The sequence below is a fragment of the Astyanax mexicanus genome, chromosome 23 (genome assembly GCF_023375975.1).
Source record: "Astyanax mexicanus isolate ESR-SI-001 chromosome 23, AstMex3_surface, whole genome shotgun sequence".
Lineage (NCBI taxonomy): Eukaryota > Metazoa > Chordata > Actinopteri > Characiformes > Acestrorhamphidae > Astyanax > Astyanax mexicanus.
Genome location: NC_064430.1, coordinates 15,777,628 through 15,793,966, shown reverse-complemented (window position 1 = coordinate 15,793,966; position 16,339 = coordinate 15,777,628). Strand labels below are relative to the sequence as shown.

The window sequence follows — 16,339 nt, the reverse complement described above, 5'->3', positions numbered from 1 at the left end:
CAAGAAGATGACAAGTAATGTCAAGTAGTTTTATTGTCAATACTGCATATGTACAGAACATACAGAGAAATGAAATTACGTTACTCTCCTTCCCAAATTTTACAGCAAGTACAGATAATAACAGATAATAACAGATAACCCAAGCAGATTGTCAAAACTCCAAACAAGTCAATAGCAGACATGTATAAGACAGAATAAGGTGATAATAAGGCATTGGCACAGAGAATTTGGGAACATTTTCACAGGCGCAACTAAAAAACTCGGCTCTACTCACCCCACAAATGCATGTTCCTTGCAATTGTGGTTCAGTTTAAAAGGGAAATCAACAAGCTTTTCAATGATATACAATTTATCACCAAGACACATTGCTAAAACAAAAAAGTACCACGCTGGAAAAAATTAAGAGATCACTTCAGTTTTTTAAACCAGTTTCTCTGATTTTGCTATTTATAGGTATATGTTCGAGTAAAATTAACATGTTGTTTTGTTCTATAAACTACGGAAAACATTTCTCCCAAATCCCAAATCAAAACTCTGTCATTAAGAGCATTTATTTGCAGAAAATGAGAAATGGCTGAAATTACAAAAAGATGCAGAGCATGTTCTCCTCCACCAGTCTTACACACTGCTTTTGGATAACTAGCTTGGTTTGATGGCTTGTGATAATTCATCTCACTCTTGATTATATTTCAGAGGTTTTCAATTTGGTAAGATCAAAGAAACTTTTTAAGTAGTCTCTTTTTTTCCCAGAGCTGTATGTAATAATTACTTTTTGTGCTATGTTTTAGTTATAGCCTAGCTAGCATAGACTAATCTTTGTGCTTTTTGGTGTTGTTTTTCCTTATTCAATGTTCCATAGCCTATTCACTTGGGACTGGACTTAAACGTTTTACGGTTTAGGATAAGAAAAATAAGATAAATCCCTCGTCTTCATCACCAGAGCACACCTCATTAAGTGAGAAGCGTCGTGACTATCTCGTTCCCTCTTCTTCTGCCTACTCTGCTCTCTGCTGGTGTTTTACTGTAACGTTATCTGAAAGCGTACTGCGCTGAAATGTATCGACAGAAGCGGCGAACTTGCCGTATAACGCTGGCTGCTATATTGCCTCAAGAGGACTGGGTGCTGCAAACGGAGCTGACAGGAGCTCCGGGCGGGAAAGAGTTGCGTGAAACAAAATAAATAAAATAAAGTAAATAAAGCTCGGCTTGCGCATTTCTACAGGGTGGGCTGGATAGATATGTGTGTGAGGGTTTGTGTGAACTGCGTTAAGTTTTGCTACAGGACGTGGTGAAGCGGATATATGGTCGGTTTAGGCTGGTTGAAGGCATTTCTGTCAGAAATGAAGCTAAGCTACCCTACCACTCAGCATATATACCCCACACATTCACATCATCATCCACCACCACTACTGCTCTGCTGTCAGAGAATGATGCATAAAGGGGGACTACTTCCCCCCCCTCCACACACACACACACGCCTACAAACACACACACATGCTACATAGGCTACAGACATGCTTTAAAATGCATCATGTTATCTTAATGATCCCTCCTCCCCCCTCAACCACCATCACCACCTCCTTCTTCATAAAGCATTAAGCTGACTTAATCACAATCACTGCAGTGGGCTTATTTATGGCTTATTTTGCTCCATTTCAAAAGCCTATACTGAGAACACACACACACATACACTTACACACACACACAAACTGCTGAGTAAAATTAAGACAGCAATGGCATCAGCCAAATCAACCGCAATAGGCTATATGAAAAAATCTACAGAGCTACACATGCCTATACAAAACCATAAACATACCTTAAAGCTTTTAGGGTTTTATTCAGAGTGACATTTAGACTAGCACTATTTTCAAACACAAAATCACAAAATCTGGACAGCTGTGTCTAATGTCCCCAGACATTATGATCAAGCAAGCGTTTAAACTTTTATACAATACAATACACTACAGCAGATATAAGAGCGATTTAAAATGTAAAATTTAATTTAAAAATTGCTTACCCAACAAACACCCCAAAAAGATCCGATCCCGCCGGCTCCTGACTGTCGGTAGTAGCCTATAGACTGAGAGTAACCATCAGCAAGCCCATCACAAGGTTCAAAAAACAAGGTTCCAAGGATCAGAAATCAACCTTCTCGTTTTTCCTCCTTTAGAAAAATTCAAACACGCTAAAAAAAAATCAAAAATTAATTTAATTTTCAAAAAGAAATCAATGAACGCTGATATGATGGTGCAGTAAGTAGTAGACTATCCCAGTCAGGCAAGGCTCGAGCTTGGGCTCTCATGAGGGCGGTTTAATCCGAATCAGAGACGCATGCTGGCTGGCTCTCCTTTAGTAAATTCAGTTCAGAATGTCCAGAATGCGCGCAGATGCAAGGTCCAGGAAAAAAAGGAAAGAAAGAGAAGGGAGAGAGAAGGAATAAAAAAATACAAATTATAATTATAATAATAAAAAAACTTGATATACTAATATACAAACAAGAAGGAGGAATGAAGGGATGCGTGCGGGGAGATGCAAGAAGAAAAAGAAGAATAAGAAGAAGGGTCTTAATTCATCAGGAAAGTCTGGAGCGAGTCACGGACGTCCTCCTCCTCCTCCTCCGTGGCCGTAATGCCCGGCCATCTCCCGCGCGCACATGGGGCAAAAGCAGCGGCAAAAAGCGCTGACGCAAAACGAGGACCAGACGACACCTAGTAGGTGCAGCTTCTTGGGGGATTTAACAAGCAAGTATCCACGCGCTATAGCAGCAGCGCATCCGTCCTGGCTGGGGGGCTTTCCTCTAGAGCTATGTAGCCCGTGTGCACACTCGCGCACAGCTCCTCTTGCGGTCCTCCCGCGGTCCTAAACGCCTCCGCCACCCTTGCCGCGGCGGCTCAACAAGCGCACCGGCGCCCGAGCGCACAGCCAGTAGCACCACCAGCAGCTTCAGCATCCATAGAGCCAAGAATGAAAAGAAGAAGACTGTACCGAGAACAGAGACGGAGAGACGTGGATGGAGAAAGAAGGAAGGAAGGAAGAAGGGATGCAGAAAGGATGGAGATGAAGCTGGAGATGCAGTGAGAAAGAAAAAAGAGATAGAGAGAAAAAAAAGAGAGAGAGATCAAGGCTTAAACACCGTCGTCTGGCCGGGGGTCCCGTCCCGCCGCGCAGCATCAGTTGGTGCTGATGAAAGAAGTTGAAGATGGTGTCGAGACGCCGAATCCTCCTCCATCATCATCATCATCTTCCTCCTCCTCCTCTTCGTCCTCCTCCTTCTTCTCCTTCTCTTCCTCGGTGAGAGATAGAGTGCGAGAGAGATCGAAAAACGAGAGAGCAAAGAGAGAAAGGCACCAGCACGAGCACCGGTGGGCAGCTGTTCAGTCTGAGCTAAAGGAAAGAAAGATACGCGCACTGCCGCCCAATGGAAACACTGGAGAACACTGGCTGCTGGCTCTCAATGTTTAGGCGATGGGGGCGCGCGCTGCATCCCCCTCCACCATCACTCCATCACACCGGCAGAGCAGCATCCCTTGCCGCTAGTGTAGCGCAGGTGAGAAAGCAAGAGTAGTGGCAGACAGTCCGACCGTCGCAGAAGAAAAAAGAAAAAGAAAAAGAAGAAAGAAAGGATCGATGTCTGCGAATCCTGCGTCTCTCTCTCTCTCTCTCTCTCTCTCTCTCTATTTCCCTCCCTCTCTCTCTCTCTCCCTCTGACAGAAATAGGCTAAGAGCACTGTACCCTGCCAGGCTTTATGACTCACAAATTAACAGAAATCAGAAGAAGGCCGCTGGGTGTGTAGTAATATTAAACGGCAACGAACGAAATGAAAAAAAAAAATGAAAAAAAAAAAAAACAGAACAAAGCTCCTCGTTTTCATTTATTCATATTCGACTAGACACATTCAGGTCAAAAGATTCAACTATTTTTTCGCTTCGAAAAAAAGGTTCGCTTTTGTAACTTAAAAAAAAGAATGCAATACCGGCTTTTTGAGTTAATTAAATAATTAACGCAATAATTCTTCTAAAGGTTCGGAAGTTATTAAAAATGCTCTATAGCATACAACAACATAAAACACAAACTACCATTTTAATATTTCTTTAAAAAAAGTGGCTCTTACTATAATTTCTTTTTTTACTTTGCGGAAAAAAAGAAACAGCAATAAATATGCGGCCTTATTATTTTACTGCTGACGCAACTTAAGATGTATGGTGTCTCAGACTTTTCTACTTTTCTTAATTCTTTGTAGTCAAATAACTTGATTGCTTATATGACGCAAATAACATTCTGTTAGACCATCAATATTTGTGACTGTTCATAAAGATAGTTTGCAACAAAAAATGGTACCACATTTCCCCATTTTTTTTCTTGCTGAATGTTTTCTACTTTGAATCCTTAAAAAGTCTCTTACTTTATTTTTTTTTTACCTTGCAGAAAAAGCAACAACAACCACAACAAAATAACATGCTGCCTAAATGTTTTATTGCTAATTCAACTTAATATGTATTGTGTCTCAGACTTCTGTTAATGCTTTGGGATTAATCAACTTGATAAAATCTTAAATTAGTCTTAACTTGGTTAAGTTTGATTTAAAAACACAACAAAAATTTAATGTCATTACTATTATTTTTGTTAAATATGTACATAAGATAATTCATATTTTTTATATTTCTACACTACAAATAATATTTAGCTTGCACAAAAATTGTACAACACTTCCTTAAATGTTTAAGGAATGTTTAAAACTTTTTTTTTTTAGTTTGTTAAATATAAAAAACAAAATTACAGTGTATACAGGGCCAGTCAAAAGTTTAAACATGCTTCTACTCCTTTAATATTATTTTCTTTATTTTTATTACATTTTCTTTTTTATATGCATTTATGAGGTAAACAAAAAATATATATATATATTTTTATATATAAGGTTTATGCTTTAGATTCTTCAAAGTAGCACCTCCTGCTTTGATGCCAACTTTGCTCACCCTTGGTATTTTTCTCTCAGTATAAGGCAGAACCTGGAATGTTTCTCCAGCTGCCTTAAAATGAGTTCAAACAGTTCATATTCATAAAGCTTTAAGAGTTTAGAAATCTATATTTGGTTGAATTATCCTGGTGTTTAATCACAGTTTTTATGCATCATGGCATGTTTTCCTCCACCAGTCTTACACACTGCTTTTGGATAACTTTATGCCTTTACTCCTGGTGCAAAAACTCAAGCAGTTTAGCTTGGTTTGATGATTGTGATCATTTATCTTCTTTTTTCAGAGCTGTGTTTTATATTAACTGACCTCCACCAGGCTTTAGGGCTCTACACAGCAATATTAAAGTTTCTAGGTTTCTAGTGTAGATTTTATAGTGTACTTCAATGTGTTGGTGTGTAGAACATTCCAGCACAGTGACACACAGAGTGCACCGAAGCTGAATTTGGGGTAAAAGTGGTATTGAAATGGTATTTGTGAAAGGTTTGTTGAGTGTGAATGCGTGTGTCCGTGTGTCTTTGTTCTAAAGATTGAGGGCTTGCTGGAGTAGGCCCTGAAAGGCTCCTGCTTTCTTTCTGCAGAGCTGTGCTGGTCTGTCAGAGCAGTGGTGTCCGAATCTCACCTCTGTGAGGGGAATATCGATGAGGGGCTTCAGCACGGAAGAAAAGGCCCCTCAGAGCACGAGTCCTCCCTGTGTACCCTCTCTGTCACACAGGCCCAGGACAAACGTGACGCTTTAATGAATGGAAAAGAGACAAACAAGGCTTTGATTTCGTCTGGTTTCTGTTGAGCCTAACTCATCCTAAAGAGTCAATAATCACCAGCAAAACATCTTCAAATGACTGATCAAAAATAAAATAACTGAAATTCTATAAAAGAAAACTCAATGGTGACTTCAATGGATCATGAATGACTGTCTAGCATTAATGAACACAGTAAAGTACAGAAGCATAAGAAGGCTGATGAACAATGAAAGTAACTAAATAAGGTTGCGGCAACTGTATTGAGTTTATTGATTATGTCACAAATCTTTTTAAAGATAAAATATTTTATAATACAGCATTGGAAAAATAAGAGACCACTTATTGAAATTGAAAACCTCTGAAATATAATCAAGAGGAAGATGGATGATCACAAGCCATCAAACCAAACTGAACTGCTTGAACTTTTAAAAACCAGAATTATTCCACAAATATTAATTTCTGAACTCTTAAAACTTTATGAATATGAACTTGTTTTCTTTGCATTATTTGAGGACTGAAAGCTCTAAATCTTTTTTGGTATTTCAGTCATTTTTCATTTTCTGCAAATAAATGCTTTAAAAATGCAAAAATTTTATTTGGAATTAGGGAGAAATGTTGTCAGTAGTTAGAATATAGAATAAAAACAATTTTAATTTTATTCAAACATATACATATAAATAGCAAAATCAGAGAAACTGATTCAGAAACTGAAGTGCCCCTTTATTTTTTTTCTTCCCAAACTGTATTTACACAGCATTTTTAGATTCTTTAGAATCTTAACAGCATCGTATTTGTTTAACTACAAACTTAATTAAGGAACTGAGGTAAATAACATTACATTACATTACATTACATTACATTTGGCAGACGCTTTTGTCCAAAGCGACTTCCAATATTGAAGTGCAAATAATAGAAGAGGTTTAGTACAAAAATAATAGTATAATAATAAGTTAAAAATAAAACATCTATAGATAGGGCCTTAAGGAGGTCAGAGGGAAATAATGGGATAGAGGAGTAGAGAAGAGGAAGAAGGAAATGAGGTTAGAAGTAGTTAGTGTGTTAGAGGTGTTAGGAGAGTAAGTGTTCTTTGAAGAGCTCTGTCTTCAGGAGTTTCTTAAAGATAGCGAGAGATTCTCCTGATCTGGTAGTGGAAGGTAGTTTGTTCCACCATTGGGGAACTCTGTATGAGAACAGTCTGGATTGCTTTGTGTGAATGTTTGGCAAAGCGAGGCGACGTTCATTGGAGGAGCGCAGCGGCCGGGAGACAGTTTTCACATATTATATGTAATTTTTAAGGCCATTATAAAACGTTTTAAACCATATGTCATAGATAGGAAGTACTCAGATACGCACAGATGCAAATCACAATATACTTTATTTAATAAAGTATCAGACAAAGGGGTAGTCAAAATGAGCAAGGTCAACACCGGTAAACAGCAGCAGGAGAGAGCAAACTTACCAGAATGGCAAAACCTTCCTTGTTTAGTTTTCCTTATTTAGTTTATCCAGTCTTGTTTCAGTTATTTGTTTGTTTCTTTGTTTTCCCTGTTTGTTTAAGTCATTATAACTCCTCGTTTATTTTTGGTTTGTTTCTTTGTTTATTTGTTATTTATTTAATAATTTGTAATTGTTTAACTATTCGTCATACCTGCTTTTACGTCCGCCTCCACGTCTTCCTGCCTGCGAAACACTGACAGTATACATTAATCTTATTTCAATTTATATATTATTTCATATGTAGATATAATATATTGTAGCATTCAAGATTAATTGAAGTATAATTAGTAATATTTTATGACCTATAGCATACTATACACACAGCTTATGAACATGTCCATAATGTTACAAATCTTTAAATATATTTATAATCAAGTTTATAATGCCTTATAAATATACTCATAACACATTAGATGCATTCATAAGGCATTATAAACATGGCTGTACCTATTTATAAAAACAATATATATGTATATATAACCCATCATAGCCATGTTTATTATGCATAATGAATTGTGATAATAATGCACTTGTAGCTGTGTTAATATTTATAGCCATGTTTGTAATGCCTTATGAACGCATTATAATATGTTATGAATGTGGTTATGAAAGTGTTACCCAAATTTCCTAAACGTATTCATCTCAAACATTTATTTGTAGTGAAATCTGGTATCTGGTGTAATTCTGAAGAAATAAAATTAGAAAAAGTCAGATGAAGTCACATGATTACCTGGTAACTTCTCATCCTCACGCATCCATATATGCACTATATGTTGAAACTGTGCTCAGCACAGAGTGAAACACAGGGCTAGTGAGCGCCCTCAGGCTTAATTACAGGCTTATTTAACCTGTGGGTATCAAGATGTTATTCTGATAGGAGGACACGTCCCTCTAGGTGATTATACAGAACAGAGCCCCTCTTCTGCTTATCTGCGTGCCACCAACTCTGTGCCAATATAGAAACCATCATACTGTCTAATTACACACAGTCATTAACACAGTGCAGCGGCTCGCTCCCCAGAGACTAGCCCACATTACGCTGGAGGACTGCGACTCCGCGCACTGTAGAGAAATTCTATATAAAATCAGACTGACAATCAGATAACCAGCTCCTATTATACTGTATTAACACTGTGTTACTTAAGCCTTTTCCAAAAAAAAAAAATATGCGTCTCCACATGATTTAAAGACTTTATTTCACTTTCGGGACCAGCAATACTCAAAACTGTTTCATACACACTGCAAAAATTTAAATCAATTTAAATTACATCTAAAATCTAACATCTAGTTTAAATACCTGACTTTTTTGCATTGTTGTCAGAATTTTCTAACATTATTTGATGTATTTTAACTCATTTGTTTTACATCATTAAGAATTATTTATTGAGACACACTTGCTACTAGACTAAAAAACAGATAACCAGCTCCTGTTATACTGTATTAGTATTGAGTTCCTTGAGCCTTTTGCAAGAAATGCGTCTCCACATGATATAAAGATTGTATATCAATTTATTTTTAAGAAATGTACATTTTAGCAAGTTAAAACCTCTTAAATCTAGTTTAAATATGTGACATTTCTCCTTTGTGCATTGTTGTCAGAATTGTCCTAGAATATGAGTCGTATTTTAACCTTTTTTCCTTGTTTTAAATCCTTTAATCTACTGAAAGTGACATATTTCTTTGGTAGAGAGTTTTTTAGATTATTAAGAATTATTTATTGAGAAAAAAAAGCCTTCATTTAGAAAGACTTCAGTTGCTAATATATAATTTTTGCGGTGCAGTGCTGCTGTAAAGGTGCTGAAACTGTGCTGAAAGGTGAAATATATATGGCCATTGCAGTGGCACATTTTCAGCATAATCGAAGAGTGTGTACGTGTGTGTTGTATTCACTACTGGGCGGCAGCCAATCATAATGGTAAAAGGTGGTTGATAAGCATTTTTCTTAAAGGTGCCAATGCAGTGTAAATGCATTGTTTTTTTTTTGTATTGTTTTTATTGATGCATATATGCAGTAGCATTGATGTGACTTAGGTTGGGGTGAAAATAGTTGCATTTGGCTCCAAATAAAAAAAAAACACACTGATTTATTGATACTTATAAAGTTTAAAATACATATTTTTACAATGTTATTGGTTGGTTCATAACACCACAATGGCCCACAGAAACTGCATAACATAGTATGTTGTTTTTAACTCCATAATACCATCAGTATAACTCTTTCCTTAAATAAATACAAAACCAAATGTCATTGCAAAGTGAACAAATATCGAACACCAACTTTGGTAAATTTCAGAATTCATTGGTTTTAAGGCATCTTACTAGATAGTGTTGACCTGTTGTGACTATGCATGCTCTTATTCGGTCTTTATACATTTAAGGTATTTATAAGGGGGAGACAACAGTGTTTGAGATCCTTTGGATGTTACCAAAAATGAACCAACAAAAATCAGGGGTCTGCCATGGAACTGTAGCGTCCAAATACATTCAATTAATTTCAATTCAATTTTATTTGTATGGCGTTGTTTATAACAAATGTTGTCACAAAGCAGCTTTACAGAGAAACGTGTCCAAGCCTCTAGTGAGCGAGCACCACAGTGATGCCAACTATGGCAGGGTTGCAGCGGCAACAGTGTCAAGAAAAAACAGTGGCTTCCTCATACTAAGAGGAAGAAACCCCCTTAAGAGGACCCATCCCCCTCTGGTCGACCCAGACAGCACAAATAATTACACCAAAACAACTGTGGAGCTGTAGCTAATGTAGAAACAGGTTATGAGTTATGAATGTGAGTAGGTGATAGGCACATAGAGAATTATGGAGGTCTATAGCTAATGTAGAAACAGGTACTGCGTTATGAGGGTAGTTATGAGTAGGTGATGGGTTAATGCTCAGTGTTAATGTTGATCAGTGCAGGGTTGTAGAGCAGGAATTCATCACAGCGGGCAGTGGAGAGACAGATTGGGCAACATCAGGAAGAGGTCTCGGACCCGTTTTTTAATGCTATTTTAATTTTATATAAAGCTATGGCATGATAAAGTAACAAATCAAACTGTGTTTAAAAAAAAGTTGCACAAGTCGTTTGTTGTTATAACAACTCGTTACGATCATGTTATGAAAACTTGTTATAATCATGCAGCTCTGGAAGTGTGCAGTGAGTACTGTGCACACATCAGCTCCTCCACTTGTCACGTTACGCTCTGGACTGTGCAAAGCTGGGCCAACAAAATGGAGTGTTGATAATAACAACACCTGTGTCAGCTTCATAAAGTGTGTTAATTGAGCATGCTCCTATAGCATTCCACAGCAAAAAGACAGCATGCAGCCTTAATGCTGTTTTTGTTATCTGCGCTTAGGCTGTATGCTTAAAAATAAAAAATAAAAAAATAATTTGTTCAGAAAGTGTTTTAAATTTTTAAACACTGTTAATTGCAGTTCCACTAACAATGTAATAAATGTTTCATTAGAACTAAAGGTCGGAAAGCAGGTCGCAGTTCTCGCGAGCGTTGGTCGCCTCGAAAAACTTACAGAGTTCAGAGGAGCTCCAGCACAGTCACGAGAGCACCGCTATTCCTCCTATTACACCTCAATGCAGCGCTGCAGTGAGTTTCAAGCTGTAATTTCACTTCTTTAAAAAGATCAAAAATCAAGAAAACCCTACCTAGTGGGGCTTTAATTAACATCATTCTGAACGGATTTCATTTAAACAGCCCAAACATGATTTTAAAAGCCACAGTTTTAAACCACTCAGACTCACAAAAACAGTGAATGGGGCGGGTCGTGGGCACGATCTAAGCTCTAAGATAGATTTAGAGGAAACAGAAGAAAAGGACGAAAGAAAGGGGATTACAACGGTTGTGTACGAACACAGGAAAGACAGAAAAAAATATAGAAAGCTGGAACCATGCATGTACACCTCCAGGTCTTGCAGCTTCTGTTTTGCAGTGTTGGTGGACAAATGTATGCACAGTGCTTTTATCATCAAGAAGAGAGAATAGCTACTTAATGGAGTGCCTGCAGTCCTGAAATAAACCAAACACACAAAAAAAAAGAAATGCAACAGCAATGACCCCATACTGTTGCACACTTTAATACATAGTTATAGGAAGATCTAAATATGAGTCTAAGGGTATAAATAAAATATAGCTGAAATATTTCATGATTTGTTGACTCTAATGTTGAAAAAAAAAGGTTGTACATCCCTGTTAATGTGATCTGTATCTCCACATACAGTATCTATGAATTAGTTTACACTATCACTCTTCTCTAAGATCTATTGCACTTTTAACAGTGAATTGGCAGCTTTACAGCTTGGTTCAGTAATACAACTTAAAATGCAATGCCATTGCAGTTTGCTACATACCTGAAAAACTCAATTATTAATAAAATAACACCTCCTTTCTTTATACATGTTCAAATGTTTCATACTTTGACTTATAACGAGGAAGGACAGCGGCGTAGGATCTTCTGCTGTAGCATCTATTGACTTTTGTCAGCATATTGGCTTCAGTTTTATGGTGCTTTTCTGGAGCCAGAACTGTGTAAAACAAAAACAGAGCTAACAGAAGTTTGAGGTGACCTTGGGGCTTCTTAATTATGCCAGCTGTCTTCATTTCTGCACGGCTCCATAAAACACACAGTATTGGCAGCCAACTTAGACTGGTCATCTTCTCTGCAAACAAATAATAATCTGATACACCCTCATTATCCACTTTATTAGATACACCCACCTTATAGAGGCACTTAAAATGCTACTTAAATTTGTAGCCACCAGGCACAACTGCTGCAACCAGCCTTAAACTAGTGCTGCGGACAAGCTGTGATCTTTTAATGAACGCAGTGCACATGGACATGGCAAAACTCATGGGACAGGAATTACTATTATATGCATGAAACATAAAGAATTCTGTACTGTCCTAGTGTCCTGTGTGTTGGTTTTTTCTTTTTGTCAGAGTACAACGAACACTTTAGAGCCAGACACAGCTCCCTTGTCAGCAGCTCTTGCTCTGTGCAGCTCACTGAGAAACTCTTAAGAAACACTAACAGTAACTGTTTTTACACAATCAAGCTTAGCTAAGCAAACTTAAAAGCAAATTTTAAACAGACCATCAGCCACACTTCATATTTCAGCCCTTTTGATTTAGATAGCATGGGTGCTAAGCAACCAAATACGTGCCATTTTGGCTAGTCCAACTTGCAGCAAATACATAGTGCTCATTGAACTAAAGTGTTAGGAAAGACTTACCAGATAACTGTGAAGCCAGTATAGTTCTATCATGTCTGATGATAGAGAGAGAGATAGTAGACTCCACAACTTTACATTATTGACATGAAATAATTAAGCAATGTTTATCATGTCTAAACAACTAAAAGCAACGTATCTAGTGACACTTTGTAGTCACTAGATGACTCGTGACTTTTTTTTAGTGACTCTCTGTCAAGCCACAGAGCAGAATTACCCAAACTAGGGGTGTGTAAAAAATAGATTTTTAGATTTGAATTGATCTTCATTCGAGATCGATCCTTAGAATTGCCGCTTTTCCCCCTTTTTCCATCCTTTTAAATGACCACTATGTAACTAATTTTCAGTAGTAAATGATAAAATGATCAGGATGTATCATCAGATATTAAGGAAACATGTTGAGTGAAAGCACTGGCAGCTCTTTTCAGCAGGGCTTCAGCAGTACGTAACTTTTCACTCCGTCCCGGAGTTTGTGTCAGTTCTGTCCTCTGACTCCTCCTGCTGCTTGTTCCCCAACACTAACTCCACCCCCGAGGTTGCCAGCAAGTAACACTACACTACAGCAATCGGTGCTGCAGCAAAGCAAAGCAGCTAAGCTAGCAGGGCTGGTACAGTTAAACCTCAGCTGCTACACAACATTGTGTTTGAACGGTGAAGACTTAGAGCTAAAATAAACTACAAGTCCGACCCAGAGCTGCTACTTTTCTCCTGAACAGGTAAGCTAACTGGCTAGCTAATTCATTCAGGTACTTTATCACAACCACTAGATGTGCTTACTAGGGACGAGCTGTCTCTCACGAGGGGCTCACTTGCCGATCACGGGGCTCCTGGGCTCCTAGCCATTTCACACACTGGCTCTCAGGTCCTACATAATGCACCTTTAAATATGATTTAAACATATGCAAATTAACATAAATACAGTAAAAACAAGAAGTAATAACAAGAATTTCTTGTTTTTAGGTAAGTAAGTTGTATCGTAAGCCAAGCTGTAGAACAAAGTTTAGTTCCATATTTCTCCTGGATGCCCTCAGCCAGCATGTGTATATGTTCAGTTCCGTCAGCAGCTCACCTGATTTAACATCATTAAGATCTGATTTACCGAAACAGGTGTTGATATGATAAGATGAGAACTAGAAATAACACTACTAAACTTGGATGAGGAGAGATTAGGAGATGTGTTAAGGGAAATAGTGATGTTAAAGCACTGCTTTTTGTAAAATGTTCTGTTTGTATTTATTGTAAATACTAATAAACATGTACTGGCCAGATAAGAAGCTTTTTCTTTACTTAAAATTCCCACAGGTGCCTATCTTACTGTATCTCTTAAAGATATTTATTTGAGATTCTTCTGATATAATAGTACGATTGGACGATTGGAGGACAGACAGAACAGACTCCGCTACATGAGATTATTGAGATGAAATGATTAAGCGATGTTAAGCATGTCCTCTTGAGAGGTTATGGGAGGACAGTGGTGTGTGAATGTGCAGCAGACTTAAAGAAGCGGTGAGTGACTGGCGGAGAGAAAGGCCAGGTTTGTTTGAAGTTCACTTGCAGTTAGTGATGCGTGATTGGTGATGACCTGGATTTGCAGCAGTCCCCCGGCTTTAGCTGCCCCATATCAGTCCTGCAAGCTCTTAAGGGTGTCAGTCTGGCCCTGGAACATTTGGCAGAAAGAAGAGGCTTCTGCATCCCTACAGAGCATCTCTCGTTTGCTTTTTCTCTCTCTCCCTCTCTTCCCCTCCCCTCCCTCCTTCTCTCCCCTATGACAGAGCTCCAGCTTGCTCAAGGACTGCCCTGTGGCATCACTCTTTTTCCTCATACAACTAGCATATGCGCACACAGAAGACAACTGGCCATGACAAAAAAATATATAAATAAATAACAGAGAGAGAAAAAGAGAGAGAGAGAGAGAGAGAGATTTTTTCTGCTTGTGGTTCAGAATGTTCCAGATTCTCAGTAAGTCCAAAAGCACTGACTCTACAGATATAAGTCGTATTTAAACCCAAAAAACCCAAGGTTTATTGATCTGCTATTAATCCTAATGCAGAAACAACTGGGAATGATTTGGCAACCATTTACTTTATTATGTCTTGTGGAGTCCTACAGGGTTCAATTTTGGGGTCTATAAAACTAACTATATTTGAAACAGCAGTGTTCTTATTGGGTTTATCTTTCAGGTTTTGTTTGAATAAAATAGGCAAAAAAGTAACAAAATCATAGGACAGTTTCATGGAACCCAAGGAACCTAAATAATGTTGCACTGATCTGTGGGATATCAATCTGGGTGTTCCTGCATTAAATGCGAAGGTGATTTCTGCCCAAGTTGCTTATCTGTTTGCATGTACAATTCTAGCCAGATGCGGCAGGTCGCGATCATTACCATCCATACTGTTTTTAAAAATAATCCTTCAAGATCTTCTAGATAGAGAAATCTTATTTTTTTTTTACATTGTAAATATAATATTGAAGACTATATCAAAGCTTTACCAGAACTAACATGGATTTTTTTTTTAAGCAAAAAGTGTTATACTTTAGATTCTTCTAAGTACCACAGATCTTTACACTCTTGGTATTTTAATCTCAGTGTCTTAATTGAGGGAGAGTCACCTGGAATAATTTTCTCAGCATCTTAAAGGGGAGAAGTTCCTTGAGGTGCTGAACAATAGTTTCTGCTTTTTCTTCACTCTGTGAAGCTCCAGCTCATCCCAAATCTCAGTTTAGATCAGGTTTAGATCAGAGGATTGTGGAGGCCAAACACTTTTTGTGCACCTCATTTTATCTGGGGGCCACTGCAGGTAAAGTCTGGGTGAGGCTGGGCAGCATTAAGTATTTCACAGTAAAAAAATTAAAAACTCTTGTTGCCTCAGTAGACCCCTGTTTGAGACTGTATGTGTCCAAGCCAGTCCAGCTCCAGGCCCATTTAACAATCCAATGCACCAAAAAGCCCAGCATGCACTGCAATCAGTGGTGTGCAGTAAGGCCCTTCTAACCCTTCAGAGAAGTGGTGACAATAGGTGCATGTAAATCATTACATAATATTTTAATCAGGAAATATATATTATAGTTATTGTAAACTATAAGCATATATTTTATAAAACTATATTTTATATATTTTTTTATATTTTACTAAAATAAAAAAACAGCAACTAATTCAAAGCATTAGTCTGCAAATTTCAGTTGCTACGGGACTCTGTCTTACCCCTTCTCGGCGCTCTGCTGAAGGATTAGTTTAATAGTTAGCGAACTATCATGGAATTGCAACCGAAAATAAGAACAAATATTGTGTCACATCATATTAAAAAGCCTTTTTAAAGGCTGCCCTTCAATGTAAAACTAATTCACAATAATAGGCCGACTGGTGAGTTTTTGTTTGTACTTGTGAATATGTAGTTCTAATATAAATCTATGTGTAGGTCGGCGGGTGGAGGGGGTGGGGTGTTGCAAAAGGGATAACCACTATATCAACACCCCCCCCCCCCCAATAAAAGCAGTTAAATGCTAAGCAATGTTACCATCTTAGTGTTTTTTGAAGCTACATTTAGTGAGCTTTCAGACCCCTCAAGCAACCTATTTCCTAAAAAGCAACTACTAGCAACGTATAAAGTTGTCAGCCCGGTCTGCCTGTTTAGGACAATTGTTGTCCCAAAGACTCCATTTCAGATTAAACTTAGTCCATGGACTACAAGGACTCGGCTGAACCCGTGACTCTGCAGTGTTCAGCCTCGCCCACCTTCTGATTGCTAATTACTCATTTCCCACACCTGTTTGCTCCTGTATAAATAGCCCTTTGTTTCCTTTGGTCCTCGACGAGTATTAACTAGTTCTCTAGCTCTGTTACTATGGAGTCAAAAAAGGGTCATAAAGATTTTGAGTTTGTAAAACAGAAGT

At 37.9% G+C, this 16,339-nt stretch overlaps 1 protein-coding gene across 5 annotated transcripts in view; it reads right to left on the bottom strand.

The window, feature by feature from the left end:
- The window catches only part of il1rapl1b (interleukin 1 receptor accessory protein-like 1b), a 614,338-nt gene extending 611,396 nt beyond the window's left edge, over nt 1-2,942 (bottom strand). For all 5 annotated transcript variants that reach the window (XM_049471050.1, XM_022668225.2, XM_022668228.2 and 2 more), the window contains exon 1: nt 2,018-2,942. The gene's annotated coding sequence lies outside the window, so the exon portion shown is untranslated. The remainder of the gene's footprint in view (nt 1-2,017) is intronic.
- Nucleotides 2,943-16,339: the final 13,397 nt, after the last annotated feature.